The sequence below is a fragment of the Lonchura striata genome, chromosome 2, assembly GCF_046129695.1.
Source record: "Lonchura striata isolate bLonStr1 chromosome 2, bLonStr1.mat, whole genome shotgun sequence".
Lineage (NCBI taxonomy): Eukaryota > Metazoa > Chordata > Aves > Passeriformes > Estrildidae > Lonchura > Lonchura striata.
This window is the reverse complement of record NC_134604.1, coordinates 13,971,750-13,999,274: the sequence shown is the minus strand read 5'-3', so window position 1 is coordinate 13,999,274 and position 27,525 is coordinate 13,971,750. Positions and strand designations below refer to the sequence as shown.

Here is a 27,525-nt window from a genome sequence, read left to right as displayed (position 1 = left end):
TTATTTAGTGAAGGCAAAATTAGTATTTTTATCTCTGACAGCTGTAGGGCATGGAAGAATATTCAAGGTATTTTTCCTGATCTTTCAGTGCATTACCCAAGAACATACTTTCTGTGTGTTAGGTAAAAACAGATGGAGAAATCTGATTTCTTTCTTTTGAAGAGCTTACTTCATAGTCTCTAGAAACTTCTCTTCACAGGCCTTTTGGTTCTTTCTCCCTACAGTGGTCTCCCTGTAAAAGATCAGGATTTTGGTACAGCTCTGGATGAGCCTCATGAAATTATTTAGAAAGGTGCGTGTTGTCCTATATGTTATTGTGTGTAAGCCAGAACTCCACTGTGTGTATTTTGTGGGCATTTGTTCACTGTTTGTAGTGCTTGTCTGCACTGGTAGTGTGACCAACTGATGTTGGCCCAGCAGAAAGTCCTGGGTTTGTGTGCTGCTGCTGTTTCCCATGTCTCTGGCTGAAAAGCCCCCTCACTTCCCTCTCCCAGCCTGTCCCAGTAAGAATGTGTGAGCTGCCTTTCTCACCCAGGAGCCCTTTCCTCTCCAAAGCGTGCACAACACAGCAGTGTCTTGCAGAGGCACCTTGTCACTTGTAATTCATCTTTTCTTCCACAAGGAGCATCGCTGCTAAGTCCTTTAACTGGGGATTAATCTTTCTGTTTTCTACTCTTCGAGTTGCTGCCAATCAACTATTATTTATAAAACAAGCTCTTGGGTGATGATGGCAGATCTCATAAGTCACTGCTCAGTTTCTGCCATACCTAACTGAGACTACTGGCATAAATTCAAGTACATTCAGCTACTTATTTCTAATTTGGTCAGTACAGAACAATTTTATCCCCATATTACTGCCCATACTGGCACATCCAAGCAAGCAACCAATTGCTCCTTCATTTACCCACTGCAGCTGTACAGATCAGAAACAGAGGGCAGGAGTTATCCTGCTGTGATCTACTGAGAGGTTATTCAGAAATGCTATTCTACCCTGCAGTGCTTAAAAACAGAACTACTACTGAGATCCACCCTAGGAGAACTGGGTGAATTCTGGGGGAGAAGGGGGCTCTGAATCTCAGAAATGAGGGCTGATAATTTTGGAGATGATAACAACAAGCTTTAGCAGTGTTTGTATGGAATGGCCTTTATAGTTCATTCCTTTCTTTGCCTCTGAAGCTGTTGCAGTATTGCTGATAGAATCTTCATACCACACTAGTCCAAAGAGAGATGTAGAAGCAAGGAGACAGATATCTATTATTTAATCTATGGTTTGCACCATGCTTCATTCAATCTCTAATATGACATGGGTGAACAGTGTTGTGTTAGGCACAAAGCCTTGTGCCAAGGTGTGCCTTGGCAATTTCAGATGCTTACACAATGAATACTAGGTAAGTTGCTTGAACTTCCAAAACTTTCTGAGGAACAAGCTCTCTTTGGGATGTCAAATCTTGCAGTTCATGCTTTAAGCTAAGTCTAATAGCCTGAAATACCTTCTTGTACTGTTTTGCAACATTCCTGGATCTGGTGTTATTCAAGCAATGCATAAATACAAAAAACCCCACCACAAATATGGGAGAGGACTATGAGGATTCTGCTAAATAAAACAGACTGTTCAAAAAAAAAAAAACCTCAAACAATTCTCTCCCTCACACCCTTTTTTTTAAAAAAAAAAAAAAAAATTCTGGGCACATATTCAGATTACTTTCTACTAAATATGCAGTTTCCACCTCCCATAGTGGACATGCAGTTATGGTTAAAATCCAATTTTCTACTAAATATGCAGTTTCCACCTCCCATAGTGGACATGCAGTGCTGGTTAAAATCCAATCTCATTTAAATTTGGTGCTCCACTATTGAAAACAATTTAAAAAGGTACTGCCAAAGACTTGAGACTTACAGTTACCAGTCACATGATGTCTAGGTCTACTTTGCTAACTGTTCCCCATGCTTAGTTTGTTCCCCAGCCTGCAATAACCACCTTGAAATATACTGCTGCCATTAACTTGCTTAGTATCTAGAGACACCTAATGTAGCTGATGAATACCTGTATTTTGTGCCACATTGTTTGCAAAGGCTTTCTTTTTACTGTTGCAAGGTGCAAGGCTTTGAATTCTTACTTTGAAGCACTGTTTGCGATATTAATTTGGTGAAACAGGAAAAACAGCAGCAAGTTTTCTTTCTAATTTACACAATCCCTAGAAAGGGCAAAGAGCTCTGAAGCTTTGTTTGCTCCTGCAGGTTCAGGGAGGTTCATTCACACTGCTTCATTCTGTGTGGGGACACTTGTCTTCCTAAACCCATTCATAGTGAGACTCCTGTGGAGAGTCACAGAATCACAGAGGTCTTGGTTGGATGAGGCAGGTGCAAGTTGCCTCATCCAGCCTCCTCTTTGAAGCTGGGGACTTGCTGACATTAGAGACCAGGTCAGCCATGGCTTTGTGTTTAGGGGTTTTGAAAATCCTCAATAATTGAGACATTACAAGCTCTGTGGACAACTGCTCTGTTCTGCCAGTGAGGAAATTTTTCCTAGTGTCCAACCTGAACATATCAAGACAATGTTTGTGAATGTTGTCATTCTTCATTATCTTGCCTGCCACTCTCAAAACTAGTTTGACTTCATGGTCTTTAACCTCTCTAATAGAGGCACTAGATAATCTTTCTTTTAATCTGATAGATCACCCTTTCTTTGAAGAGGGAACAACCCCTGTTTTTCACCCTCTGTCACAAGCCATGTGCCCTGAGCCCTGATCATCTCCTTGGCTGGACTTTCTCCATTTTCTCCACATCCATCTTGATCTCACCCTTCTTTGCAGAAGTGGCTGAAGTACTGCAGGTCTGGCCTGATCAGTACTGACTGGATTGGGATAATTACCTCTTGACTTGATGGACCTGCTTATTTTTATGAGATCATTTGCTGTGTTTCTGGCATGAGTGCAGTGTTGGTTTATATTAATCTGGCACCCATGGTAACCTCAGGACCTTTTTGGCAGGGATGATATCAGCCCACTTGGTTTCCTGGGGTTTTTCCTCCCTGAGTGCACAGCTTTGCACTTGGCTGTGTTGAACTTCATGATGTTTGTTTGCTCAGTTCTCAAATTTATGGCTGGCTCCCTTTGTGTCTGTCTTTTGTCATGTCAGAATCTTCTAATCTATTATCCTGGAGGCTACAAAAAAATCACAAGCAAGTTTCTGCTGCGATTTATTCTTTTGGGGGAGATTTCTCTATCCATTAACTATAGAGGGAACCATGCAAGACTTATTGCCTAAGCTATGCTTGCCTTTTGAGTGTCTTCAGCTTTAGTTTCCAGAAGTGAGAACAGTGGGAGATACAGAGAAAGTAGTACTGTGTTTTCTTTTCATCCTGCTGTGCAGGGCCAAGTCTGAGTGGAATGGAACAAGACTTTTTTTTTTTTTTTTTTTTTGGTTGCAGTAATATTCTTCTGCTTTGTATCTATTCTGCCTTCCAAATATTGTGTTTCATCTTTAATTGTTATGGCACCCATTAAGCTGAGAACAGTCTTATGACTGCACCATCTCCACAGTCTGTTAGCCTCATTATAGAACCTTAATGTTCAGACTGTCAGTGCATTAATAATTGTTTAGCATAAAATGTCTTGCCTTCCTGCCTGTTCCCCTCTCTTAAGGTTCCATTATTTGTAAATAGGGCAACTTAGGGCCAGTTAACCCATGGTGGGGTTTCCTTGTTACTCTACCTGTTAACATCTGATACACCTCAATTTTTCTTGTATTTTCATCAGATCTCCCTTTTATGTTATTTTGGACACTTTATTTTAGACAATAAGGCCCCAATGAATACGCTTCTGTGCATATTTTTTTTTTTTAAATTTTTGTAGTCTCTCTCAAGGGTTATCTACCTTCTGCTATTGACCATGCAGATATTATTTAGGTGTATTTAGCATCTGTAGTAGTTTTAAAGTTCTTTTTTTTTTCCACCAGCCAATGTGTAGATTACTAAAACTCTTTCAGTAGAAATGCAGATCCCCATGTGATAACTGATGTCATGCACTACTAGTGTGGTGGGTTTGTTTTTTGCTTTATTGTTCTGTGTGGATCTCTTAGAAGCTGTTCATATAAAGGTTTACGTACAAAGATGAAAAGATACACATATAAAGATGAAAACTACCGTTTTGTTTTATCTGATGGGAAAATAAAAAAGGAATAATCTTAGGCTGTAGCTAATATGTATATATGGCTGATACTGCCTGGAGGATTCACAGCAAAACACACATTTGACTCCCTTTGTTCACTAAGGGATAAAGGGCTAATAAGCAAAATCTGGTTTTGAGAAACCACAAAGATCTTCCACTTTGATAGACACCTTCAACAAAAACTTACAACATGAAATCAGCATGCCTCATTCTGTTCTGTCTCAACTTGGACCTGCACTAGGTAAGAGGGACAGTATTTTAACAGGGCAAGAAGTGTACTGTTAAGAACAGCAGAAAAAGGCACTGGGCTGATGAGTGACTGACTTGCTCTCTCTCAGCAGCAGCAATTTCTCTTTTCAGCCACCAGCCATCCTGGATGCAGCCATATGAAAAGCCCACTGCTGAGGGGGAGTGAGTGTGACATTCTCTTCTGTGGAACTCAGAGCTAAATTAGCACAGTCCTCCTCCCCCATTTCTCCCTTCATGGATTGCAGTGCTGTGGCTGTATTAATGAGGCACCAGCCCTGTGGAGTATGTTGTTCTGGTGCCAAAGTTCAAGATCGGTAAAAATGTCTGAAAATGTTCAGGTTTCTGCAGGTTATAATTTTTCACAAAAAGATTATTTCATTCATTTTTTCCTTTCTTGGTTGTAGCATTAAAAAAATTACCCATTTTATATAAAGAGATATTTAGTCATTGCAATTTCATTATCTTCCACCCTGCTTTAGCTGTGGATGAGTTTACCCATATCAGAGGACATCTCTGGTGGTGTTAGTGGTACCTAGTTTTCATGGATTTGATGGTTTGCTGCATTCCCAGAAAGAGAACTTAGATAATAACCCTAAATTTTTCTTATATTATTTCCCACAGTGAAATGTGGGGTTTGTAGGAAAAATGATCTGAAACAGTTCACAAAGTGGTCTCTGGACTGGTGGTGGTTGAGGGGCTGGGCAGCAGCTCAGTCATTTTAGCTGGGCCATTTTATCTCCTCAGCTAAAATAAGTGCCTATTTCACACTGCTTTGTAAGGGAATCTACCCTTGATTTTATCAGGGTTTTATCTTTCAATTCCAAGATCCTGATTTTGTTTGGCACTGGGGCTAGAGAATAAGCAGGAAAGTGCCTGAGATGGATGCATGGAAAAACCATGCCTGGAGAAAGTGCTTGTTCTTAACTGCCATGGGTTGCAGGTTGGCTGCTGGTTGAAGAATGAATAATTGCATTCCTTTTTAAATGACACACTTTAGAAGTGGTGTGGATATTCCCTTTTTTTAGTTAGTCACATGTCCTGATCCAGCAATGTGTTTTAGTTCTGTTTAAACTCGGATGATATTTTGAAATAAATAAAACTAGCATGTGCTCCGACACTGTTCTCAAGCATGAGTTCTTTCCAACGTCCAGGTCCTAACTTTTAAAAAAGCGGTAATTTCTAGCATCATTTCATGCACTCAGAATTCCCGTGGGCATTCAGCTGATGGGGCCTCATGATAGACACCCAAAACCCAGTGTGTGTGATATGGGCCATGCAGAAACTGAGAGCTGACCCCCAGCCCAGTGCCTTAGCCCTGATCCCACCCCTAGCCACTGAAACTGGAGAGTGCACGGGGCGGGAAGCAGAAATCAGGGCTGGTTAACCAGGCTAGTGATTTCAGGGATGAAGCTGATAGAAAAGCAGAAGCAGAGAAGTGCACTGAGGGGAGCAATTTTAAATACTTAATTATAGAGTGCCTGAAGAAGGCTGGGCGCTTGCTGGAGCACAGATCAAGTGCTTTCTCCTCTGATGGGATTAGGCCACTTTGGCTACTTGTGTCAAGTCCCTTTCAGACATGACATTGCTTTGATTCCTCCCACTCCCTCGAGGACTGTAATTAAGACCTTACTGCCTTCCAAGTGTGCAATTATGTTCTCTGAAACCAAATAACCAGCCCTGGGTGTAAAACATCCCCTGCTTCCTGCATGAGCATCCTTCTGACATGTAGGTATCTCAGCTTTGCTAAACTGCAGAGGATGTTTTGTCCCCAGACAATGTGTCGAATATGAAGTGTAGAGAGGGGACCAAAAGGAAGACATGAAGTAGGTAAAACACAAACAAGGGTGTTGTAAGTATGCTTAGTAAGTATTTTTGAAATAAAAGCCAGAACAAAAGCTTATATGAAAGTCTGAATAGTTGAGTTTGCCAGAAATGAGTAACGAAAGACTTCTAAGGACTGCAACTTTTGATGTTTTGCCAGAGTTTCTGTACTGTTGACAAAAATAAAATTCAAGGAGTTATTACCCCTTAAAGGCTTTTATTTACACTAGCCAAACACCCAGTTATGCCAGTCCCAATTTTAATCTTCAGTGAAGGCAAATCTCACTTTGTGAAAATAGTACATAAAAGGCAGAAATATAATCTGCTGGAAAACCGGTTTTGAACTGTAATCTCGAGTGTTTCACCACGCCAGTGTTAGTGTCACATCTGACAAATATTTACGTTTCTCTTTAAGGCACTCCAGCAATAGAAATAAACAATTCCTAGCACCATTTCCCTACACAGTCAGAATTTGGAGCTAAACTTCCCTTGTTGCCAGGCATGCTGGGCTCTGGGTGGGAATGAAGCCTGTTTTTGTCCCTCCCTCACTGTAACAGCCTTTAGGCTTCCAAATGTGCTTCCCTTGTTTAGACTGAAGAATTTGATGTCTTTGCTATTTCTTCTTAGTCCACATTTTCTACTTATTTGAATTCTTTCATTGTTCTTTCCTGTGTGCTTTCCAGTATACCCTGACCCTCCTAGAGTAGTCAAAAATGAACAGACCGGTCTGGGGTGATGTTTTATGTATTACACTAAAATATTTTGTGGGTTTTTTTCCCCCTCTCCAGTAGCATGGCATTGTTTGTGATCCCTTAAATCCTTAATCTGCAGAGTCCCTCATGGCCCTGCTTTGTACAGATGATTATTCCTAACTCAGTGTAGTGCTTTAAAATTCACTATGGACAATGAATGGCTGTGTCTTTTTAAATGGGCCGTTCCTCCAGTTTGCCCACAGATGTTCTTGATTTAGGGCTGAGTTGTCAGAGTTGTGCCACAATCAAGGACACATTTTACCAGAAAAAGGCAATTATCTGTGATTGAACTGTTGTTCTAGAAGAGGACTTGCAGCTCAGGAGACAGTAATGCCGTAGGCCTTCAGGGAAGGTTAAAAATAAAAAAAAATAGAGGAGTATTCTAGGGGAAAAATCAGTATATAGTTTTAAAAGTCAGGTTCATTGCCTAGTGTGTTTAAGTAGTATATTTTCTCAGTTCTATAAGTCATGGCAACTTTAAAATAAATTAAATATAAACAGTTAAGCTAGTTCCACACCAAGGATTAATGGCAGCACATTGAGGAAAAAAACCCAAAAAGTAAGCTATGCAAAGGGTTAAGGAAGCACTTAACTTTGTTTAGTAGATGATTCTACTAAAGTAAATTCTAATTCATTTTACTAAAGTCTGACTTAGCTAATGAGCATAGTTAACAAATATACAATAGAATCCTCAATTCATTCACTTCCAAAATTACTTTTGGAATCATTCCTGCTCTCTGCCAGCTGTTGTCATGTCTGAGCTGTGAAGTCACTTGTAACAACTAACCTGGAACTATGGTAGAAGCACCACAGTTATTCCATCTGCTTTGAGCAGGGAAAAGTGATGAATACATAATATTTCTTCAAAATGAGTCCTGAGCATTGTTAGAAGCACTGGGAGCAAGACATAAAAATAACAGCATCATCTGGGTTGCAGACTACTGCCTTTCAAATATAAGATAACTTCAACATAAATTTATAAACTTTTTTTTTTTGTGGTGGTATCCTTTCAGTTCTGTTACCTGTGCCACTAGTTAATTGTTGTGTTCCAAAGGAATGGATGAACAGAATATTTTAGTTCTGAATGTGCACATTTCTGAACAGAACAGGGAGCACTGCAATATTTGTAGTAGTCTGGCTGTTTCTTAGTTAATTATAAACATCTGGTCTAACTGGCATCCCTATTACTGTACATGCTCCAGAGTGTAGTATCTTCCTTCTGCATGCTGTTGGTTTTCATAGGGATTTCTATTTCTATTTCCTGTTAGTGTTGACAAAAGCTTCTTTTAGCTTGAATGTCTCTGTATGGATGAAAATAAACTAGATTTGCACAACAGAAGGTAAAAAAATCTAATTTAGGCAAATATTTTAAAGTTTTGTTGAATATATTGAAAAATCATCCCACACCTAAAATGACAAAATGCCTGTATAGGACATACCAGCAGTCTGCTGTCACATTGCAATATGTTGTATGACATTATTGAATCTCCAGGTTTGCTAGAGAAGAGTGAAAAGGGAAATAGTATTTCAGTTTCATACCTTAGAGGGGAATGGAATAATCATGAAATTCATTCAGGTGCCGATGCCTAAATCTATCCACGTATTTTCCACTCTAAATGTGATTTTTGACTTCCTGCAGCTTTGCAAAAAGCAAAAAACAAAACAACAACAACAAAAAAACCCCACACAAAACAAAAAAAAAACCCCAAACCAAATAGAAAAGAGTTGTCATGCTGATTTTGTGTGTTAGGATGAATTGGTAATGAAAGAGAAAAGAATCTAAAGACTTCAGGATTAGACACTTGCCTCTGGATCTTAAAATCAACTTTAGTCCTCTTTCTGTTCTATTCTCAGTTACCAACACTGAAGTCGCTTAAGTAAGGCTCTTGTCCCTCTGTATAATCTCTAATGCTTGATTTGAGAGCCCATTTCTGATTTGCAGGAGTGATAAAATAATGTGAAAAGCTGATATCCAGGAGATGGAGAGTAAAACCAAAGGGCTGTGCATTGCTAAAACCTAAGGCCACTGCTCATGGGGTTTGGGTCAGAGGCCTTAACTGGATTTTGGGAAAATCTGTACTAATGAACACCACTGGAAAACACCACAAACATTTCTAACTCGCTGTGGGGTAAAAGTATTACCTTCCCAAATATGTCTAGAAATGTTGCCTATGTAACTTTTGTGTTTTTACAATGTGATCGATTTTCCCTTTAGAATTTTCACCATGGGTGTTTGCAGTTATTTATTTTACATTTCTGGGTAAGGGAAACCTACTTTATTCAATGTCAGAGAATAAATTAAGCCATCTTTTAGTGTGTCACTTTTAATCTGGAGATCATTCTGAAGATATTTTTAATGATTTTGCATCTAGAAATATCAGTCTGATAATTTGTCTAAACTCCTTGAATGGCATCTCTTACAGATACACTTATTTAAGGAAACTTACAGTTTAAATTTTGACTGCACTGTAAATAAAATGTGTTTCTTAAAAGTCTTCCTATCATTTACATGAATAGATATAATTTTATAACCTTTACTGCTATCTTACTTAAAAGTCTGGAAAATCTGAAAAAACTAGTTAGATTCAGAAAGAATATATATTGTTCTTATTTAACTAGCAGAGTACTATTTTAAAATTATAGAAATTAATCTGAGATGCATAATTTTCCTGTTTCATTCTGACTTACCCACAGACCTGATGGATGGCTGCTTGACTTTGTCACCACTAGTTATGAGATGCAGAGGGAAGGACTTCCTCTTGTTCCTTTCCTAAATTTTGATCCCAGTGTGTAAAAGCAACCTTCATGTCTCCCTTAGGAGGGCTGGAAAAGGCTGTGGGATATGGTAGACTGTTCTGCCTCATAAATCTTCTCCTGTCATGGTTTCTCTTCCCTCTTTTCCTCATTTTCCTGAGGAGATGCTGCCCTTGCACTCTGGCTGTGTTGCCTTTCTGCCTCCTGTTTTGTTATCCATGCTGTTCATGCACTAACATTGGCTCTCTTAGAGAATAAGCCAATTTCTAACAGGACAAACCTGAACACCAAAGCCTGCAGGTTTTGTGCTGAGCCTGCTGCAGAGCAGTAGTAATGACACAGGGCAGCTGTGTCACACATATCTGTCCCCCTCCAAGAAGAACACCCTTTGTATCCAAATTCTGACTCCTTCATGCCATAGCACAACCATGTAATTTAATTGTTACAGTGTGAAAATATTACTCTACCAGGTTAGGATGTGGTTTTCATCTTTTTAGCTTTTACCTGAAACAAAACCCCAACCATGTGATAAAAATTATATATAATAACTATGTTTTGGTGCCACAAGAGCTACCAGCCTGAGGGAGAATATCTGAGAGAAGATTAAGGCTCAAATCAAACACTGCTTTGGCCCTGAGTCATGGCTGCAGCATTTCCCATCATAAAACCTGGCAAATGGACTGGCCCAGCAGGTGCTAAGCCTGGCTCTGGAAGCACACTGGAAATTGCTCTAGGGCTCAAACTTGGGGTCAGCTTCCTGTGCTGACCATGAAACGAGTAAAATGAGTTGCTGTGATGAATTGTGCCTTCCTAGAGAATCATGTCATTCCAACTTCTGTCCTCTAAGCTCACTCACACCTGACAGTCTTTATCTCTGTTCTTGGCTTTTGCAAATAAAAGGGTGATAAGAACTAAAGGGCAGAAAATTGTCCAAATACTTACAGATAAATGTACAAATGCAGTGCAGACAGCACTTCCCCCAGGAACTTTTCTGGTCCACCTCATTCTCTCCTGACATTTCAGGAACATGCAGAAATTTTCCATGAATTTCTTTCAAAAAAATTAGTTGTTGTCAAATTATGTTTGCTCCAAAGGATGCCAGGTCTGGGCAGCCTGAGACCATTTACACCAGCTGGCTTGGTGGCTGTGTTTCTTTTTTGCTGCACAGAGACAATTTTCATGTGGCTTCAGGTGCCTATGCTGCAATTTCAGTGTTTTAATTTTCTAAATGAAGACTAAATTCTAGATATCTACTTCTCCTACATAGAAAATGACATACCTCTGTAGGAATATATTAAACTGGAATGGGAATTCCTGGTTTCCCTTAAGTCTTCCATGTTAATTTACACATTGGACTTTGGTGACAGTTTTTAACTGAGGTACTACACTTCCAACCCCTTTGGCTTCTTACATGCTGCTGACTATTGTCTTGTCCAGTGCATTTGGATTTGTACAGGAGTCACCACAGAGCAAGCAAGGTGAAAACTGTCACTGTTTCAAATGAAAAGTAGGATTTCAAATAAATGGGGAGATTAACTTTGTGCTTTGAAAAACAACTCTGTTTTTCAGGAATAAAATTCACCTCTAACTGCAAGAAGAAAATTATCACCAAGTTACTAATAAGAGCACTTCTTAAATGTGCATGCATTTGGACTGAGATGTTTTAAGTATGCTTGAAATTTATCTTAATTATGGCTCTAAGCATATAAGATGGTGAAAAATAGTATTTCTATTTAGTAGGAGTGGGTGGTGTTACCTATTAACATAAGTCTGAATTCACACAGTAACATTTAAAGTCTATTTATAAGTGAAAGGCTAACAAACAGATGAGTGAATATAGGTCAGAGAGGGGAGCTAGAGAGAATGGGAATAATAACACCTCTGGCTACATGGGCTGATGAGGCATCACTGCTGCCAGGGGAAAAAGGATCAGAAAATAGCTTGGTGTCTAAGTAAACTGTGGCTGCTTGCAGCAGAACAAAATACCAAACATTCTGACTGAGCTTTACAGCCCTGCAGACTGCCTGAGGAGCTTTGTATTCCATCCCAGAGGCACACATAGAGTGCTTATTATTCAAATGCCCACCACTTATCCCTGATAATGCTTTCAAGGCATACCTGACTGAACTGTAAAAAACGCAATCCGGTCAAGTGCTTGTTTAATATGCACAGACACTGGCTTGCAAACCACCATGGATTGTTTTCATAAACTACAATTTCACTGTCAAGATTTAATTAAGAAATATATCAGAGCCTTTGGAATAAGTGGAATGGTTGGGGGTGTTGGACAAGTGCACTATGTGACATAAAAATTTGTGTGCTGACCAAGCTGCCTTCCCAAAAGTGAAAAGGGACAAGATTGCTTAAAAAAGCCACCAAACCATTCCCCTTACCTATAATGCACATGGTGCTTTTACATCATTCTCATCACTGTGAGCCACATTATGTAGCTGGGATTTGATTGTATTAACCTACATATTGCAGTCTTGAAAATCCTGGGAAAAGGACACATTTTATGGCACTATAAAGTCATCATTTTTCTGCTACTGTATGAAGATTATTACATCTCTGAAAATACAAAACAGATTTAATCCTAAATAGGATGTATTTTTTTTTCTGTACAAGCAAGCTGTCTGGCACGCAGCCGGAAATAAAGAGAATGTTTATTATTAAGTTTTAGTGACTTAAAGTAATATTTGTATAAATGCATACACATAGAAGCACTAAAAAAAAAAACAACAAAAAAACCCATAACAAAAAGAAATTAAAGCTGACATGTTGATTTTAAATAAAGTTTTGAAATAGGGAAGCCTAATGGGCAGCTAGACATCATTCACAAAGACAGACTAATATAAATTAAGAAATGTTTCTGCTCTAAACCTCATGTTAAACCTAATCAGTATTTACTGTATTATCTCTGGATAGAATAAGGACAATACATTATCTGTTTCAGTAATGCAAAGTTAATTTTAGCTGTCAGAAGGTTGGAGTCAAAGCCCTGTAAAAGAATATATTTCCTGAGTGAAATCTAAAGGGACATTTTAATTTGTTTCTGTTCCATTGCTTCTGAATAAATTGTTTTGAAGCAGATAATGAATTCATGTAAGTGCTAGTCTTCTGTTCTGGTCCTAAAATTTCTAAAAGCTTTCCTAAGAAAGCTCTTTTTTCTACTTTTAAAGTAAAACCAAATACATTGGAGGGTTTTTTATCATTAAAATGCCATTGTGAAGGCAGTTCCAGCAAGAGTTTTCAAAGTTCAAATTACCTTAAGTAAAATTTATACATTTGTTTTATAGTTTATAAAGTTGTGTCAGACTTGTTTAAAGTTTTATATATGCATTTATACATATACACATTTTCAGGGCTGTAACTATATTGGCTGTTCCCAGATGCTCACCACTGGGGAGGAGAATCCTAAACTTGGAAAAAGTTTCTGAATTTTAATTTCCACTAGCAAAGTAATTATTTGAAGGTAAGTAATTTGTAGGTAAGTGATTTAGAATTGTTGAGAGATGAAGTGTGCAAGCAAAAGCCTCTCCTGTATTTTTTCAACTCTCTATAATGTGTATTCAGCTTCTGAGACTCAAAGCTGCAAATTTCTTTTAGCTGTGCAAAACAAGTTACAGAGAAACTTCAGTGGAATCAGGGAAGGTCCTGCAAGCATGGTTTTAATAATAACATACACCCTACTACTGAATTCATGTTACCCTGGCTATGAAATTATTAAAACTGCAGCACTGATCACCACAGGATGCTGAAACAGCCAACAATAAAAATAGATTGGAAACAGATCACAGCAAATTCATGGGTAAGGAACCACCACTGTTATTTGAATGTGATGACTCTACAGGTAACCTCCATCCCAGGAACTCCTAAGATGTTTTGATTCCAGTGTGTGCTGTATTTAGGAAGTGTCACAAAGTGAATGTTTTTTGGGTCTTAGTGAAAAATACCTGTGTAGTGACATGGAAGATCTTATTGGTTCACAGCAGTGAATTGTAAAGAGCTTAACAGGGACAATGATCTGTTTAGTGCCGTGGGGTTCTAGCATGCAAGCTGGAAAGCTTTTGCCAGATTTTCAATTGACCAAAAGGATTCCTCTAGCCCTGGAGAACCAAGCTGAAAAGTATTCTGTGGCAAAGTAGCAGCTCCCTCTTTAGTGATGGGTTCTGGGCCCTGATGAGCCAGAGGGCTCAGACACTCCCCTCCATTGGCACAATGACTCATTTCCCTGGCTGCTGCTCTAAGCTCTGCCTTTCTTCAGCTGAGAATAAATGAGGGCTCTGCTGTACCAGAGCTTGTAGTACGCTGAGCTGTAAAAGCTATTGTTAAACAAAAGTCATTTTTTGTCTGAGGCTCATGAGGGAATGGGAGGGAGATACAAGAGTTGGCAAGTTAGGCCAGCACTTCAAAGTACAAAAGGCCTCTAGTTAGTTTGACTTCCTTAGGTTTTCCTCTATATGACTTATTCTTTCCTAGCTGGATCCTCAGATTAGCTCAGGAAAGTGGATACTCCCCTATTTTCCACAAAATTATGACTTTCCTTTCTGTAGGATAGCCTGCTAAATTTTGCAACTACTTCTTTCTACTCCTGGAGTATCTAAGATAACCAAGAAATGTTCTTTCAATGTCCTTCAGATTAGAAGGCTGATTTATTTGAAACAGGCATGAGTATACTCTGTGCTTCTGCTGTGCTGCACCCTCTGTATTTGCAACATCAGTGACCATAGCCCAGCCACCCAGAACTGGCAGCAGCAAGACACCAAACCCAAAAACTCTCACTTGCTCCCTTCTTCCAGAGCTTACAAAAAAAAAAAAATAATAATAAAAAAAAAGGGTTCCTTCAAACCCATGCAAAGTTTGGTTTGGTTGGTTGGTTGGTTCATTTTCCTCTCTGCTTTCCAGTAACGATGGAAACTGGTGAAATCACAAAGCTGCCATGCTTGATGGAAAAGTTATTAAAAGCTGGAGCCATAGCTTGCAGTCTCTGAAAGGGCTCTGCTGCTCTGCCTGCTTTTTAGACCACAGAGAAGTTCTTCATAGTTGTGTTGCTTCTGAAGGGTTGTGAGCCCAAAACACAGTTTAAGCTGCTTTGAGTCAATACCTGAGGACAGCTGGGTAGGGGAACATCCATTTTTTAGGCATAGAATAAAACAGCTGCCTGTGGAAATATTCTTAGGGCTCCAAGTTTACAACTGAAGGTGTATTTGATGGTCAGCAGATGTAAACTATTACATCCCAACCTATATGGCCTTCAATTGTCTGGCATAACTTCAGCTTCTGAAGGGCTTTAGTTAAATTGTTACAATTCATCTGGCTAAGAAAGACCACAAGCGTTTTTAAACCACTTTTCCTCAAGCCTTCACTTTGCCTATTCATACTGAAAGCTCTCTAGGAAATGGACTACTTATTATTGTATTTTTGTTCATTACAAGTGCCTGGATTTTGAGGCACTACTGCAGTAACACAATTAGGAACAAATAACCACTCCAGGGTAATTCCATACAGACTTTCATATTCACATTTTTGTACCTCAGATACATTCACAGCTTACTCAGTGCATCAATTAATTAAGCTAATCTGAGCCTACTTATGACATATGTTTGTAGCTTCCAAGTAATGGAACTGTTTTATCTTTTTGAAACACAAATTGCAAGTGTTGAAAGTTGGGGCTCATGTTTGTGTGTCTTAAAGCAGTGAAAGAGATACAAAATTAAAAAGTCCAAACCCAGCAATAACTTTGTGCTGGTGAGCAAGAGCAGAAAAACTGTCAATTTTTGCCCTTTCTTCTTGTGGGTCAGTTCAAAATCTCTCAGAGCAGCAGCTCAGCATCTGGCAATCAGACTTGTTGCCAAATAGTCCATTTCTATTATTTTAAATGCCAGCCTGAATCCACAGCAGGTTTCGCAGCTGCTTCCTTATTTTACATAATTAATCAGTGAAATAACTGCTAATTATTAAACTTTAGGAATCATTTTATGGAGGTGATGACCAAGATATCTGAAGACATGAAGTTTAAATGCAGGTTTAATGTCTTCTCCTGGTCAAACAGAGCATTTTTGTGTTTTAGGGTTGTCTTTTTGTAAGCTGAAATAACAAAATGTAAACTGCTTACTGATGCACTTTGCCTTAATATTAATAATATTTAAGCAGGCAGTCTTCTGATTTTTTTTTATATGCTATCTACTCCTTCAGATACAGTTAAAGGCATGTGTGTGTTTGTCCAGCTTAGCAGTATATATATTTATAATTTAAAACCAAATCCTATTCCAAAGTAAAGGAAATACTATTCTCATAACAGACCTCAGAGAACTGGAGCTTTGTTTTCCTGGCTAAGTAACTACTAACTCATTGAAGGAGTACAGAATTAAATCTAAATTTCCAGCTTAGTGCAGGGATAGGTGAAGATCTGATGATCACTATCTCAAAATTTCCATTCCAAAACCCTGTCTCTACTGTTCTCTGCTTTCCAAGCTAACCTTAACCAGCTGGTTGAAATTTCTGTCTGCCTTGGGTTATTTTCTTTTCAGCATAGGAAAAGAAGAAAAAAACATTTCCAGGGAATACATGTTAGAATATTTTCCAGCAGTCATGTTTTTCAGAGACAGACAGAGAAAAGTTAAGTTGTTTTTGTCAATGTAAAATGTCTGGGAATATTTTTCTTGGCTGAGAAATTCTAGCTGTCTTTTATGACCCTGACATCTGACACAGGATGACCTTGCTGGTGGCTTTGACATCTTTGCAGAAGCTCAATTAAATCTGACTAACAGAAAAAATAAAACCTCGCAAGGTGTACAGGCTTAGTACAGACTTCATAGATTTTTGAGAAATGAATTCTGCAAAGAATGCCAGTGCTAAGTTTTGTTTCCTCATAGGAAAACCACAATGCATTGTATTTCCATTCCATCTCCAAGCTAAGTCTCTTAGGCGCTCCATCATCTCCAGCACGTCAGCAGCTGATTCCAAAGGATCCTGCCTTGTCAAACAGCTCTTTGTTAGCAGATTCATCTTTGGAAGCTGCTCTAGGTCAGAGGCACATCAAGAAATTTTGTATTTAGAATAAGTAATATTTTCAATTGGCTGCCTTGTATTTTTCTCTAGAGAAATATTGATCTTTCTTTCCAAGAAAGGACCTGAAAGATACCAGGGCAAAAGTTTCTAACTACAGGCTCATATAAAACCAAACACACTCTTTCAGGAAAACATTTACATGCAAGCTTTGATTTTTATGGATTATAGCCCATAGCTGCTGTCATGGGAGACAAGGCTCAAAACAGCACAGACCTTGTCAAAAACTCTGCAGCAAGGACACAACAGGTGTCACACACAGGAACCCATGGAATTTGCTGCTCACTAAAGATTTGCCAGTGTTTCCAGACTATGCTACCTGTTCCCCTGTACTGAGGACATTGCAAAAGGTTTTTGCTTATGTTAATCTACCCTGTGAATTAAAGCTTTACCCCCTACTTTTTCTTTCCTATGTTTCTGATAAACTCCTCTTCCTGAAGTCACCAACTCCTACTGCATGAGAAAGTTTCATGCACCTGTTTATATAAACAGAAGTGAAACTGTCATTTTTGAAGTTTTTCAGCTTCTTTAACAGAATTCCTCTCACCTCCTTCTATGTGTCTACATAAGCTAAAAGCAATCTGTGCTAGACAGGTACTCTTTGGTACTTTAGGCATCTTTTTTGGGAAAGGAGTGAAGCAAATACTGGGGTGAGATTGTACTGATCTATTTACACCAGATGCCATGTACCTTACCAGTGTCTGTTTATCTCTAATACTGCAAAAAGAAAGTTGGAGTGATTTGTTCAAGATATCTACCTTTGGTTTGTTGAATTCTAACCTTTATTTGCAGGTATTAAGTGTTTAAGCTTTGACTGAGAATAAGGGATATTTGGCAATTTTCTGGTGGGAAAGTTGTTGTTGTGATAATCAGCAGGAATAGATTCTAATAGATTTTAATTGATCCTACTACAGCATAGTCCTGGTGTTTAGTGTCCTGAGAATCTCACATTTTTGAAAGGGAAAAAAGGGTATCTTCCCTGAAGTAGATTGAAGTGCAAGTGAAAAACCCCTTCAGTATGGCACCTTAGGTCCTGACTAAAATCCCAAATTTGAGCATTCATTTTTTGAGCTTTTAAAAAGTGAACCTGCTGAGCTTTGCTGTACCCACCCTATCTGCAATAACTGAGCTTGGTTTAATTCAACTAAACATGTTTAGGTGATGACAACGCTGTGTTCAAAACAGGACACCAACTTATTAAATATATTGTAGTTACCATATTCTAAAAAACACATTTTCAAAGTCTGAACATTTATTTCCCCTATTATGATAAGTGTATGCATTTTACTGAAGTAGTGGTAACTTGCTTTCCCTTAACTGTAAATGACCCTATTCATTTGTAGCTAAAATTGTCCTCCCCAGAGTGCACTGGCTTCAGCAGAATTACAACTTGCATGATTTTAGCTGATAGACTCTACTGCAGATACATAACCTAAAGAAGTAACATATTTCTGGCAATACATGATAAAAGAAGCACTTGGCAAAGGTCAGCTTTTCAGATGTCTTGTGGAAATCTCATTAAGCACAGTCTTCTGATAGGTCTTCTTCTTCTGCCTCAGTGCCTGTACCAATTGTCCTGAATTTCTGATTGAAGTTTGGCATCTCAGTGACTTTTTTAACAAGTTATAAGGTTCCAGTATAATTAAAATAACCTCAAAGTCAAATTTAACAGGTGAGAATTTTGATAAAACTCTTTGAATTAACTCTAGTGTATGAAAGTAAAACAATCTCTAAATTATCAATCCTTCTTAAAGTAGCTAAGGCTGTTAAGATTTGAGTGAATGTCAGGCAAATTTCTAAATATTTGAACAAAAAAGCCCCGCTGAAGCAATTATTCTATATTAATGGGAACTATGCCAAAATGAAACTCTAGTGCAAGCAGGGCCTATCTTCTTTTCAGTTTTCCATTTTAAATCTGAACTTTCCCTTCATTTCAGCTTTCCTCTTTAAACGTTTTTCTGCTGTGATGACTTTTCGTTAAGCTGCTGTTAAAAGTCTAGGTTGGTGCATATGTTAAAAGAGTGCAGGTACAGAAATCAGAAATAGAAGTAGATGATCCAAAAGTTGTGATGAGCTCTAGTTCAGCACTGGGACAAAACTTACCACTATCAGCATTGTTGCTGCCTACAAACTCCAGAAATTGTTTAAGCTGAGCCACTAAAATAAAGAAACATTAATATTTATGTGGTGATGTTTTGTTTGACCATCAAACCAGTTTGCAGCTGACAGACTGCTATAAAATAAAAAGATGGACAGCAACTAAAAAAGAATAAAATTAAGCTGTGTATTAGATATGAATCAGTTACAGAGTGAGATGACAAGCTTATTCTCTGTCCTGCTGGAGGTGCTTCTATAGGGAAGCAGAGTACTCCATGGCCCCGAGGTTGCTTTCAGAGCACATTTGCTTTCCTTACATGCACAGCAATAGGTGAGCTTAAGGGCTGACTCCTAAAATCTGCATTACATTATCCTTTAGAAAGGAGTAAGTTACAGAGAGTCTTCATTCATGTTTTAGAAAAATCTGTGTGCCTATTTTCTGATCTTGTACTTGTTCAGGATGCTTGATCCCAGATCCCAGCATTACAGAGATCCCTGCAACCTCTGCTGCATTGCAAAGGACTTGGATTGAGGTGGCTGCCAAGAGGCTGAGCAGTAAGGAACATCAAAGAGCTAAGGCTGAGTTCTGTGGGGCACTGCAGGGGTTAAACTTGCTGGCATCCTCTCTGGTCATGTACAGGAGCTCTTGCCCTCTTCAAAAAACTTCAGTCACTTTTGTTGTACTGAACTGAGAAGGAAAGCCCTGCAAATTTGAAATGTAAAAGTAATCTCCATGAGACATTCAGCTGTCTCAACTATATTTGGGACAGCTGAATGTCTGATGAGTGCCCCAGTGGAGGCATCACTCCACTGGGAATGTGCATTCCTGTGGAGCATCCTCAGGCTAAATCACAGAGAGTATCTCCTGAGACACCAAAGAAAAAAATTATGGAGTCCATTCAAAGGTAAGTAGATGGTAAATGTTTACATGGATTACAAAAGATGAAGTAGCCTACCAGATATTGGAAGATGCAAGTACTTAATCCATAGGAGAAAAAAAAAAATACAAGGATATTTTGTGCTTCTGAAAAACTGCTGTCTGTGTATTCCAAGTATGGAGATTTCACAAGCCAACTGCTGTCCACTGACCCAGCTTCAGTCTAAGCCTTATTGAGGGGTATGAGATATAGGAACAGTCTACCAATATGCTGGTAATTTAAATGGTAGATGCTGATAAGTATCTTTTTCCTTCCTGCCTGAGCTTTACTCAAATTCTTCCATTAAAATATATAATTGAGTACCTAGACAGTTGCATTTTGATTTGCATCTCTTGCCAACCCAATATATCTTTCAGATAAGCCTTTCATGCATTGCTTTTAATAATAATGTCTTAAATTAAAAGGCTGCTTCCATCAGCAAAATGAAGCAAGATAGCCAAGAAAATACCTATGTGCCTGAGAAATTCATTAGAGTAAGGAAAAAAAAAATCCATGAAAAAGGGATGATAATGAGAAAAATATTGAGCCTCAAAGATGACAATACTGAAAGGAGAGACTGCATTTAGGGCTTACTTACTGCATGGGAGAGGCTGTTTTCGCTTTCCAGAGAGCTTGCCTTTTTTTGTTTTTGTTTCTTTTTTTTTTTTTTTTTTTTTTTAATTCTGACAAAACACATAAAGTTTTGGCAACTTAGTTACTTTTAAACTGCCATAGGCATATGGGAGTTTACTAGCACAAAACCTGTGCCTGATAGTGATATCAGGGATAATCCTTTATGCTACTTACGTAAGTGTTAGTTTTAATGATTTTCCTTCTTCCAACACTGAGAAACCTACAACTTATTAATGGCAAAAACCATTAATAAGAGCTCCTCAAAGAAGGCAATTTATTGTAATCAAGATATGCTTTCTAATTACCCTCCTGGTCTCTATTTATGTTGCAGATTGTGCTACTTATATTTATCTTAGAAATATGTTATCCTTATAAAATCCTTTTTTAAAAAGAAATATTTGAAAAGGTGCTGCAAAATATTATAGAGTATAAGGAACTTGCATAGCGACCACTAATGAGGCACGTGCTTGCCTTTGAATTGCATTCCCTCTTCCTCTCCCTCCCATCTTTATTTCTCATCTTCAGCCAGCCAAGGCAGCATTGAAGAAGAAAACCAGTTCCCATCTGACTCCTCTCTGCCTGTCTGCTGAGGAGTGCTGGTGCTCCTGGCAGGCTGTGGGCACTCGGGGACACACAGAGGGTTTGCCGGAGGAGCTGACACACATCCAGCCTCAGACGGGTGTTGTAAACCTGCTCTCTGCTTGCTGTGACTATGCAAAGACAAAAGGCTCTGCCTGGGACAGAACAACCCTTCGCTGCTGGAGCACAGATGGTATGAAAGTGCTTTGTGTGACACAAGGTGTTAGAAAATGCTTGGCTCACTAACATGTGCTGTCAAGACCTGTTTTCTCCAAGCTGCCAGCCTGTCATTGTCTTTTGGAAACAAGCATGCAGCCAGGAAAACCATTTCCATCAGAAACAGAAGCCCTGTTTATACTTCACTTTCATTTTCTCCTACCAGGTAATTTCTCTTTCTAATGTCACCACAGGTATTATAGTAGAATTAAGGAACAGCCAAAATTTCTCTTTCATTGCATAAACACCCGTAACTAGAAGAGAGAAAATAGGTTTTAAAAATGACAAGAGTAAAGAAAAGAGAAGCTTTCAAACCAAGCATTCCCCACACCTGAATTTGCTGAACTTCCCAGATACAGAATAAAAATCTTCCTCTTCTCTATGAAGTGTACAGATGGCAGCTGGAGGAAATCCTGGCCCAGGTAAAATCCAGTTTAGAAGTAGGAAATAATACAAGTCTGGGAACTTTGTCTTTTTGTGTACATTCTTCTTGGAAGCAGCAAAGGCTTATGAGGGCTGAAACTGGCCCTATTCTGATCTAGTTTTGACTAAAAACTGTATGTTTCATTAACTACCATGAACCAACTGGATGACTTTAATCTATTTTACAGCTACCCAGTGATATTTTTATTTTTTTTCTATTACAAATGCAGAAACCTTGTCTTTGCCTCTTATTGCCAGACTTTTAAAGTGCAATTTGCTGTATCTTTCAGAGTGTGGACACAATCCTGAGATGATGGGGTCAGAGCTTATGTAGATATAGATGAAGGTAAGGAGAACTGAACATGGGAACACATCAGCCTTAAAGGGCTTTTTCTTTCTCTAGCAAAAAAAACCACCACAAAACAATGTGATTAAATACCTTAGAAAGTCTCTGACTGTCAAACAGTGGCACATGACTATTCTGTCTCAACATGTGGAATTTTCATGTTCATTTATGAACAATCATATTTCATGTTCATTTTCTCAGGCAATTAAATGATTGCTGAAGATTTACTTTGTTTCTTTTTGCTTTATTATTCACATGTCTCCGTGTTAAATTACAATTTTTTCTCCCGATACTGCGGCAGGAAGTTTTATCCTTCTGTTTTTAAAGGTTTTTGTATTCAAACCAATTGTCCTTTCTGAAATGCTATCAATATTAAGTGGTTGTATTTGAATGACTATATAGGAAACAAGGATTTCATCTTTGTTGTTAAAAATCTACAATTAGGCTATGGAAAAAGTCACTTGGTAAAACAGCAGAAGGCAAAACCATAAATAAAATCATTCATTTTGCTAATGCAAAAATTGAGAAAAGTCTTCTCACAAAATATCATGTGCTACTGGGCTTTCCATCTTCAAAATGTCTTGCAAAGGTTAAGTCTTTAAAATATATCTGTGCAATGAAGCATTATATTGGCACCATTGTTTCTTTCCCCTCAGTTAAAGTAGCTGTTGAGTGTTTAAATGTCCAAGGCTGTGGAGAAGGTCGCTCAGATCTAGGACTGCAGACTATGCTGCTTCTGTGGTGCCTGAATTTCTCAGACTGGGCTGGACATTCTTCATTTATTCAGTCATCCTTCTGTCAGCCACTGCTCTCCTTTTCTAAACTGATTGTCCTCTTTGACATCTTTTCCTGGCTGCTCTGCAGCTTTCCACTGCACTGAGTGCACTCAGATTACCCCATGAAGCCTTTAATAGCCCCAGAGGTCAACCCTCACTTGGCTGCATTTCCCTGCTCCCACTTGAGACTTTTTGCAGTGCAGACTTTTCTTCTCCTGTATTACTTTAAGGAAAGGTCAGTCTGGCAGAGGTCAGCAAAACTCTGTATTCAACCTGCTTTGCAGAATCCCTATGGAAGACCCAACCAAATTAATTTGATCTCTAAAGCAGGTACATCACATACACGTGTATGAAGTCTCTGTGTGTGAGGGTAGAAAGCAACTCACCATCTCCTGTGTCAGGAATCAGCTTAGAAAAGCTGCCTTTGGGAGTAGGACTGGTAGTAGGAATTCAATCAGCCTTAGCAACACTGGATACTGCCAAAAACCTGCAAAAAACCATAATATAGGCTCTGTAAATGACAGTGAATGATGTCTGCTTCAGAGGAAGAAAAAGATTTTTCAGAAAGGCCTAAACTGTACTCTTCAGGATCTCTTCAAATAACTGGGAATGATTGTTTAAAAGCTTAGAGACCAGTGCTAGGAGCTCCCCACACTCAGAGTTCACATAAGAGCATAGCTGGTGATGACAGAAATACTTTGGAATGAGCTAATGACCAGAAAGGGCCTTGCAGGATTTGGCACACCAGAAATCGACTCCACTTGAAGAACTCAAGAAATCGAAAGGCCTGACTTGTACTTTCCTGAAGATAAATGACCAGTTAAAGGAAAGGGGGAAGGAAGCCTGAGCTGTTTGGCCAAACCAGCAGTTTTAGTGTGTCTCAAGCTTTTAGCACCGAGTGCATCTGTCAGGTGCTAATTGTCAACTCCCACTGGCTGCAGCAGGAGCCCGGGGCACTTGGCATTGTGCATTATTAACCTGCTGTGATTTAGCTAAAGAGATAGACATGCCAGAGTATGTGATGTTTGAACTGCAAGGCATTGTTTCTTGCATTCTCCCAACTTTAAGATATCTTTTTTTTTTTTCCAGTTAGCAGCGTCTCACAGCAAGCAACTGCCTAAAAAGGAAACATAATGCAAAAGAATATGCACTGTGAAAAGTCTGCACTGTGAAATGCAGAAATATATCATTCTACCAAGAGTAGGCTGATTTAATTTAAAATATAAAATCTTTAAATAGCTAATGTGCTTAAAATGTAGAAAATCAGATAACAAAAGCAGTTCTTGTTTCAAAGGAGAATAGCAGCCAGAGAGAAAAATGAACAAAGAGAAGACAAAGTGACAAAAGAAATAAGGAAATGTCATTGATTTCCTGGGAAAAAAAAAGGATAAAACCTAATAATTTTTCACACATTATCAAATAACATGGTAATTTATCCAGAATATAATTATGCTAACTTTTGGCTGTTAGTTGGTATCAGATGAGTTCTTTCAGCTCAGAGTGTTCTTGGGGCAGGTTTTGAGGATGGTTACAGACATGTTTGTTGGCATTATGGCTAATTTCCCTGGAGGTGTTCAAGAAAAGACTGGATGTGGCACTTAGTGCTGTGGTTTAGTTGAAAAGGTGGTGTTTGGTCAAGGGTTGTATTTGATGATCTTGGAGTTCTTTTCCAGCCTTGCTGATTCTATTGCTCTGTGGGCTAGGCTAGGATACTAGGTCATGTGGGTTCTTGAGGTTGTCAGGGCAACTTTGGGGAGTTCTGGTTTCATTATTGCTAATGGAGGGGTGAGAGCACCCAGAAAATTATGAGTTACAACATCGGTGCTGTCTGTTTTGCAAAAACTTGGAAAAGTAAAAGCTTTTATACTTTTGTACCCATGCCACCAGTAGACATAAGACATTTTTCAAAAATTAAGTCTCCTTTGTACAGAACATTAACCTTCAAAATGTAACTTGTTGGCAGTAATAATAGAATTTAAAAAGTAAAATGAGTGCCTGTGCTCTGTTTTTCCCACTCTACTTTGTAATTCAGATTTCTCTCTATAGGCAAGGACAGAAGGCAGAGGGGCCAGCATGACCTGCTGTGGGAAAATGCAGCACTCAGAACATAATGACCTGCTTGGCTGTATCTCGTTGAGCATCCACCAGATGACCATCAGTAACTGACTGAGGTAGACGCAGCATGGCCCTTTTCTCTGTTTTTGTTTGGAAGTTGTTGCAACCATTGCCTCCATCCTTTTCTCTTACCACACTCCTTCAGATGTAGGAAAACTCTGCTCTGAATGAGACTGCAGGAGTGCACAAGAGCTGGGATAATTTTCGGGTTATCTTAAAATGCTAAGAAGGTTTTCCATCTTAAGGGGTGGATGAAGAGGAAGCTGGCTTTAGTTCTTGTTTGAGATCTTGCACCTTTATTCCCAGGTAAGAAATTTTATGTATCAGAACATCTAGTCAGCACCTAAACACCTCAGAGATTTTATTTGGCTTTTTTTAACAAATAAGAAGTCTCTGTTTCTTCACAAGCACAAAGTCTTTTTCATGCATTACCCCTGCAGCCTGTCCTTTTCACTTTCTCTTCTTTTTCAGCTCCTACATCTTCACATTTTCATCTTCATCTCGACACAGCTCTTTGTAGTCAGGCCATCTCCAATTGCATTCCCTATTTCTCTCCTTGTCCTCTAATACAAAAAGGAGTATTTCTGACATGCATGTGGTTACACAGTCAAGAATTTAATTGTTGGCACTGCCATCCAATAACTTCATTCTTGTCTGAATGGGAAAAGTGACCTCTGAAGGGGATCTGGAGGCCCCCTGGCTGCTTATATTACTATTTGCTCCCTGTTATCTTGTTTGGAGTGCTGCCAGCCACTCATGTGCAGGGAGATTTGCAAGCTGCCTACAAGCTCTTGGGAAGACCTTGTCTGAATGGGAAGGATGTGGGAGTCCTTGTTGATGATACAGCTGCATGGATGGAGCTGTTTTACCTCTTCATTTATCATTATCATTATAATTTCATTATCATTACCTTATCATTTTCAGCTTAATTAAAATGTAAGTACCCTGGACCTAGAGGATGAGCACAAGAACTGAATAGACATCTCCAAGATGAATTTTACATAGCTGGAAAGCAATGTTCATGTGGATTTATGCTTTCTTTTATGCATGAGAAAAAACTCAGGTAATGCTCAATGAGTTAAGTGAGGCTGGGTTTAGAGTAGTGCTAAATGCAGCCGAAGACAGAGAAGACATTACAAAACTGCAGAAATAAGGATTTTTGGAACTATCAATAGGTAATTTACAATTAGAGTAATTTTTGTTATGGTAGAACATCCCCACATAAGCAGAAAAAAAGGGGACTTACCCCAAGTCCTATGAACTCTCTCTTTTGTTTAATAAACAGAAGCTAAGCTTTTAAAGGATTTGCAGTTGTTTTGTACATATGAGGACTTAATATTTCTGAACAAAACTCAAACTTCTTTTTACCCAATATAAAATAATTTCACATCTGCTCAAAATCCCAACAGTCTCAGTTTTTATGTGGCAGCAACTTCCTCTAGGAAGATAGTCCAGCAGAAGAAATTCTGGACCTGCTTCCATCTCTGAAACACATTTATTGTTTCCATTGCTTCTCAAGCCTCAGGGTACTCCTACTTCAAGTCTGAATATTTGTTATGCAGGTTGAAGTCTGCCAGTGATGAAAACCCAGAACTATCAATTCCTGCCCTCCTTTCTTAGCAAAGATATTGATATTATGAGGGCTTTGGTCTTGTGAAACACAACGGGAAAAATCTTGGGAAATGTGTGAAAGGAAAGCTTTTTTGAGGTTAAAAATAGCATCTGCAATAATTCCATGAGAAGAATAAAAGTGACTTTCTTACTGTGTGGAGGATTCTAAGTAAGACTTTAAATTGTACCTTTTTCTAGGATAATTATGGAAGAAAAACAGCTTTCCATGAATCCAACTGCTGTTTTAAAGGCTCAGCTAGCAGCATCATTTCCTATCATGCAGAAGATCTAAGTTCAAGATCACACACAAGTTTTTGTCTTTTCAAAAGGCAGCAGGAAGTGAAGGTGGCATAAAGAAAATTACAACCTTACTGCAAAGGCAAACAGAAATCTCTTTGTGATTATGAGCTGAGTTTGTGTTTCCTGTACAAAAGTAGCAAGGAGTTAGAAGCAGATAATACTCCCTAGAATGGCTTGACATCCATAGCTGGATGAGAATTCTCTTTTTCTTTAAATTTACAGTGGCTGCATCTGATGTTCCAGAAAAAGATGGATCAGTACAGCCCTATAAATCCCAAACACATATGTAGTATATCTTTTCAGAAATAACTTACAAACCAGCCTTCCAGAGGAGAAGAAGTCTGCAATAATGACAGCACACTGTCAGTGCAATAAAGAGGAATTCATTATTCAGACTGCAGGGGTTGACAATGGCCAGAGGGCAAATGCATAAAATAAGAAGAAAGAGTCAATGCTCAAATGTCAAAAACTCCCTGCCACAAGCGGAAAAAAAGAGAAATATGTTCAAAATGTATTTCCTCTGTATAGGAATGATGGTGATGATGATAATAATAACATTTATTTGAGTATGATAAATATACATTATTTGAGGGTGAAGCATTATATGACATCATCTGTGTATAAAAAAAAAGATCCCTTTCCAGTGTTCATTGTCATAAAATTAAAAGAAACCTTTGCAATCTAGAAAGTGGCAGCAAA

At 38.7% G+C, this 27,525-nt stretch overlaps 1 protein-coding gene across 4 annotated transcripts in view; it reads right to left on the bottom strand.

The window, feature by feature from the left end:
* Positions 1-27,525, bottom strand: part of HTR1F (5-hydroxytryptamine receptor 1F) — a 103,755-nt gene that overhangs the window by 32,392 nt on the left and 43,838 nt on the right. For all 4 annotated transcript variants that reach the window (XM_021541329.3, XM_021541340.3, XM_021541312.3 and 1 more), the window contains exon 2: positions 23,187-23,287. The gene's annotated coding sequence lies outside the window, so the exon portion shown is untranslated. The remainder of the gene's footprint in view (positions 1-23,186; positions 23,288-27,525) is intronic.